We start from the raw sequence: 6,579 nt of genomic DNA on the forward strand, positions 1-6,579 counted from the left end.
CTTCCTTTCCAATTTGGATGACCTTTCTCTCTTTTTCTTGCCTAATTGCTCTGGCTAGGACTTACAGTACTTTGTTGAATAGGAGTGGAGAGAGTGTGCATCCTTGCATTCTGCCTGATCTAACAGAAGCCTTCAGTTTTTCAGCCTTGAGTATGACGTTAGCTGTATGCTTTTAATATATGGCTTTTATTATGTTGAGGTAGTCTACTATTCCTAGTTTCTTGGGTGTTTTTATCTTGAAATGTTGTTGAATTTCGTCAAATGCTTTTTCTGCATTAATTGAGATGACCATGGGTTTTTTTTCTTCATTCTATTAATGTGGTATATTACATTGGTTGAGTTTTGTATGTTGAATCATCCTTGCCTTACAGGAATAAATTCTACTTGGTCATGATGTATAATCATTTTAATGTCCTGTTGGATTTGATTTGCTAGTATTTTGTTAAGGGTTTTTGCATCAGTATTGGTCAGGGATATTGGTCTGTAGTTTTCTTCTGGTGTCCTTCTCTGGGTTTGGTATCCAAATCATGCAGGCTCTACAGGAGTTTGCAAGAGTTTCCTCTTCCATTCTTTGGATGATTTTTAGCAGGATTAGTGTTAATTCTTCTGTAGATATTTGGTAGAAATCTGCAGTGAAGCCATCCAGTCCTGGGTTTTTCTTTGTTGGAGGTTTCTGATTAGTGCTTCTATCTGCTCTCTAGTTATAATTCTGTTCACATGGTTTATTTCTTCATGATTAGGTCTTAGTAGGTTGTATATTTCTAGGAATTTACTCCATCACCTAGGTGATGTAATTGGTTGGCATATAATTGTTCACAGTACTCTCTTATAATTCTTTTACATAATTTCTGTGACAGCACTTACAATGTCCCCTTTCATTTCTGATTTTAGTTATTTGAATCTTCTCTTTTTGTTAGTCTAGCTTATGGTTTTTCAATTTGCTAATTTAAAAAAAAACAAACTCTTTCTTTGATTTTCTATTTTCTATTCTCTATTTCATTTATCTCTGCTCTAATCTTTCTTATTTACTTCTTCCCTTCTGCTAAGTTTGACTTTAGTTCTCCTTTTTCTACTTCCTTTAGGTATAAAAATACATTCCTGATTTGAGATCTTTCCTCTTTTTTTTGAGGAAGATTAGCCCTGAGCTAACATTTGCCACCTATCCTCCTCTTTTTGCTGAGGAAGACTGGCCCTGAGCTAATATCCATGCCCATCTTCCTCTACTTTATATGTGGGATGCTTGTCACAGCATCCCCTGACAAGTGGTACTAGGCCCACAACCAGGATCCGAACTGGCAAACCCCAGGCCATGGAAGTGGAACATGTGAACTTAACCGCTGTGCCACCGGGCTGGCCACTTAACATCTGCAGCTAATCCTCTTCTTTTTTTGCCAAGGAAGACTGGCCCTGAGCTAACATCTGTGCCAGTCTTCCTCTATTTTGTATATACATGGGATGCCGGCCACAGGATGGGTTGACAAGTGGTGCATAGGTCCACACCCGGGATCCAAACTGGCAAACCACAAGCCACCAAAGCAGAACATGCCAACTTAACTGCTGTGCGACCGGGCCAGCCCCCCTTTCCTCTTTTTTAATGTAAGTATTTACCACTGTAAATTTCCCTCTTAGTGCTCCTTTCACTGCATTCCATAAACTTTGCTATGTTGTACTTTTATTTTCATTTTCATCCAGATATTTTAAAAATTCCATTCCTATTTCTTCTTTGACCCATTGGTTGTTTAAGAATGAGTTTATGGGGGCTGGCTCAGTGGCATAATGATTAAGTTTGCACACTCTGCTTTGGCGGCCTGGGGTTCACAGGTTCAGATCCTAGGCACAGACCTAGCACCGCATGTCAAGCCATGCCGTGGTGGCATCCCACATAAAATAGAGGAAGACTGGCACAGATGTTAACACTGTGACAATCTTCCTCAAGCAAAAAAAGGAAGACTGGCAACAAATGTTAGCTCAGGGCCAATCTTCCTCCCCCCCCAAAAAAAAAAGAAAGAAAAAAAGAATGAGTTTAGAGGGCTGGCCCCATGGCATAGCTGGGTTCAGTGCATTCTGCTTTGGTGGTCCTGGTTTGTGGGTTCAGATCCTGGGTGCAGACCTATACCCCTTGTCAGCTATGCTGTGGTGGTGACCCACATATAAAGTAGAGGAATTGGCACAGATGTTAGCTCAGGGCTAATCTTCCTGAGCAAAAAAAAATAAAAATAAAAATAAAAATAAAAAATAAAAAGAATGAGTTTAATATTCAACATTTTATGGAATTTTCTCTTTTACTTCTGCTATTGTTTATTTCATTGTGATTAGACAAGGTACTTCTTATCTCAATCTTTCTGAATTTATTAAGATTTGTTTTGTGGCTTGACATGTGGTCTATCATTCAGAATGTTCCACGGTGCTTGAGAAGAATGTGTTTCCTGCTGTTGTTGGGTAAGTGTTCTGTATACGTCTCTTAGGTCCAATCAGTCTTGAGTGTTGTTCAAGTCCTCTGCTTCCTTATTAACCTTCTGTTTGGTTGTTCTATTCATAACTAAAATGGGAGTATTGAAGTCTCATACTATACCGTGCTGCTGCCTACTTCTCCCTTCATTTCTGTCAATGTCTGCTTCATATATTTGGGAGCTCTAGTGTTAGATGCACATATATTGATAATTGTTATATCTCTTTGTTGAATTGACCCTCTTATCATTATGATGTCATTTGTCTCTTGTGACAGTTTTTGTCTTATAGTCTATTTGTCTAATATAGCTGCCCCTGCTCTCTTTATGATCTCGTTTACATGGAATATCCTTTTCTCTTCTTTCATTCTTAGCCTATTCTTGTTCTTAGATTTGTGAATTTTAACAGTTCCAGCTCTTCAAATCTCTCACTCCTGCTCTGTATTTTTCTTCCTTCTCTCTTCTACTGGTCAGGCTCAGGCATACTGTACAGAGGTCAATGTCAGGAGCCCTGCGCAGCCCAACTTCTCCAGTGTAATTTCAGAGGAAATGCATTCAATGTTTTCTGCTGATCATGATATTTTGTAAAATGTTCTTGCTTAATACCAGTTTTCTTCCAAAATTATTTTTTTGTCATGATTTTTAATTATCCAACAATTTTCACAAGAATCTACTACTGTGATCAATTTTTTTAATCTTAATATGTTAAATTACTGCATAACACTAACAACTTTTCTAGTCTTCAATCATTGTTTTATTAGTGGAATAAATGAATAAACTGGCTTTTGTTAATGCCTACAAATCTAAATTTAAGTGGATATTTCATATTTGTATTTTTGAATATAGTCATTTTATTGATATAGGGTATTGCATATCCATGTCCAATTTGGAGCAAGAGAATGAGCCCTGGTCTGTGGAGAGTGAAGTGAAAATAGCAAAAACCCAAACGGGTGGGAATGTACCAAAGGTGTGAACACAGCTAAGAGCTCAGAAAGGGAGAGAGGAAGCTACAGCATTAACAGTGTTTGGAGAACTCTCCCCCAGTGGGAGCATGCTTTGGAAAAACAGTAGTTTAGTTTTTGTGAACACTCAAAGGAAATTTTTCTTCCTCCCAACTTATTGCTCTGCCCCTCAACATGTAAAATTTGTCCTTTCACCCTCTGGTGGTGCTGTATCTCCAACAGAGATGAAGGCAAAGTCTTTATCACTACAGCACTGTTATCCAGCTCCTGTGAACTGTTTCCTTGACTTTCAGGAACACGGGGTGGGGCCGTTTCAAAGAGGTGTCTTGCCCACCTTGTTCTCTCCTTTTGTACTTGATCCCATCAGGTTCTCACTCCTCAGTTCACGTAGATCACAGCTGCAGCCTCCATAGTCCTAATTCCTGGACCTATCCCAGTTCCATCCCCATTTCCTGACCTGGGAACATCTAATCAGAGGATGGGATAACCCTGGCTTCTCTTCTCTTCCATCTGGCGCCCCAGAAACAGCATGGAGCACTCAAGCCCTGTCTGCCTATGCAGGTCCCTCAGCCATTTTTGCTCCTTTGCTTTTGCCACACACTTCAGGGTTGTATGTAATGGGGAGGTGGGTTGGATAGTCACTAATTGTTACTTGGGAAACCTGTGAAAACAGTGGAGAGATGCTCTCTTTGATCCTCAGTTCTACATGTGGACCATTTATCAAACTTTCAGGCTCTTAGTTTGGTGTCTGTGGGTAGAGTACAGGTCCCATGGATTCCATGATATCTGGGCCCCATATCTTGTATTTCTCTCTCTCTTGCACCACTCTACCTAGTCTGGGAGTGTAGGGTCTTCTGGATTTCATATTCTTATTTGCATCATTTTGCCTCTGAAACTTGCTTTTGAAATACACATTCTTAGGGTCTGAAATTTTTTTTTTTTTTTTTTTTACTGTAATAATCCAGCTTTAGGTGATGGACAGCTTCTGGTGGACTCTCCCATGGGCTGGTTTTCTTGGTAAGACAATTCTTGATGAAGAATACTTTCACTAATATGTTGCAATATTATCCTACTACTTACAGAAGCACCACTTGAAGCTAGGCAGTGGAGTGGTATATCGCAGCACAGTGAGACAGAAGTATCATGAGAGCCTAAGTGATGTGTTTCCAGTTGTCTTTCTGGTTTTGAGGAGTGTCACAAAGCATCTCTCAAGGGCACTGTGACAGTGTTGATCACGTATACTCATGATCATCCCCTTTGAGTGACAATAAATAGTATACAAATTTCTCCTGGGAAGACATCATCCAAGTTCACGTCCTCATATCTCTGAGGCTGTCGACTAAACCATTATCCTTGCCACATTTTCCATCCCGTGAGTCCCATTGTTCATCCTACCTCAACAAGTACAACTTGGAAGCATCTTATTGAGGGAGCTTATGAAGTTGAATGATGCCTTCAATGAAGTCTACTGTAAATTCCCATAAGCTCCCTCAATTTACTACTGTAAATACTGTAATTTACTACTGTAAATTCCTTTGTTTAAGCCATTATTTTCATCTTATTTATTTCTTTGCATTATAAAGGAAGTTTTCACTTACTCATCAATTCCACTATTTTTGATGATGCCATTAGTGTTGTTTTACATTTCCAAAGTATGAGAGAGTTGAATTGGGGAAGGGATATTGTTTCACATATTTTACATTATTTCCTTCTCTAGTGTTGACGATATGGCTCAGTAGCAGTTTCCCTAAATGCTACATGAAATCCGGAATATGTAGAAAAGTGTTTTAATCATTCCTTCTACATCTTTTCACCTTAGTACCTAATATTAAGTTACACTTTCGTCAAGTTTATTACAGTATTTAAATTGGAAATTTTCGTATCTGGAGAATATATATATTTTTGTTAGTCATAATCCCAGGAATACCATTAAATTGGCTGCCATAATGTTACATAAGATTCATTGCTCTTTATATAGTATGTTTTCAGTTTTCTATACATAATTTCTTGAGTTTTGTGTAAATTTCACTGAGTTTTTACTTCTTGGTATATCTGCCATATTCTAATCATCACTCTCCCTGTCTAGATTAATCATGTCCATGTTGGTACACTGAATTAACATTTTTAAATATTTCATATTTTACAGGAAACTTAGCCCATTTCTTGCTAAGTTTCTTCTTTATGGACTTCTCCACTGTTGTTTCTAACACCTGTATTTTCTGCTGAATTTCTAAAGTTCTGAAAATTGTGCTCTTGAGTGAACACATGACAACTGTCTCGTTCCCTGGTTTCGTCTCCATCTGAACGTCATACAGAATGCAGCTGGTCCCATTTGTCCCACTTGCTGGTGGTGTCCTGTTCTCTGGCTCTTATTTGCTGTGTATGTTGCTCACGACCTCTCTGCACATCGACTTCCTCCATGGGCCTCCACCCCACTGCCAGGAAATGTTTCAGCCTGTAACTGCTGATACTTAGAGCATCCTGTAATACAATCCTTCCCCACTGTGGGTCATTTACTTACTTTCTCCAAAAAGATACTTATGTTCTTCTGATGATACTGTCTAATTTATTAAATTTGGAAAGGTGCACATTTTCATTGATTCATAGTAACTATGTATCTATTAATAGATACAGTAGGAGCACCCCTGACTTCATGTCTTTCTTGTGTCAAATAACTTTCATAATATTTTACATCATTTGAGCTTAGCAGAGTTAACATATACATTTTCTTGTTTGATATAGAGCCAATTGATTAGCATGAATATTTAAACTCACTTGTTTTCTCCCTATTTTCCTGTCTCCCCAGACCCTGGCAAACACCATTCTACTATTTCTATGAATTTGACTTTTTTAGGTACCTCACGTAAATGGAATCATAGAGTATTTGTCTTTTTTGTGACTGGCTTTTTCTACCTAGTACAATGTCCTCAACCTTCCATGTTGCAGTAAATGACAGGATTTATCACTTTTTTAAGGCTGAATAATATTCCATTGTATGTACATACCACATTTCATTTATGCATTCATCAGTCAGTAGATATTTAGGTTGTCTCTACCTCTTAGCCTTTGTGAATAATGCTTTTGTGAACAGAGGTGTGCAAATATCTCTTCAAGATCCCGCTTTCATTTTTTTTTTAATGTAGACAGGCATGCTTTGTTACATTGTGCTT

This window comes from Equus asinus, chromosome 26 (assembly GCF_041296235.1).
Source record: "Equus asinus isolate D_3611 breed Donkey chromosome 26, EquAss-T2T_v2, whole genome shotgun sequence".
Classification (NCBI taxonomy): Eukaryota; Metazoa; Chordata; class Mammalia; order Perissodactyla; family Equidae; genus Equus; species Equus asinus.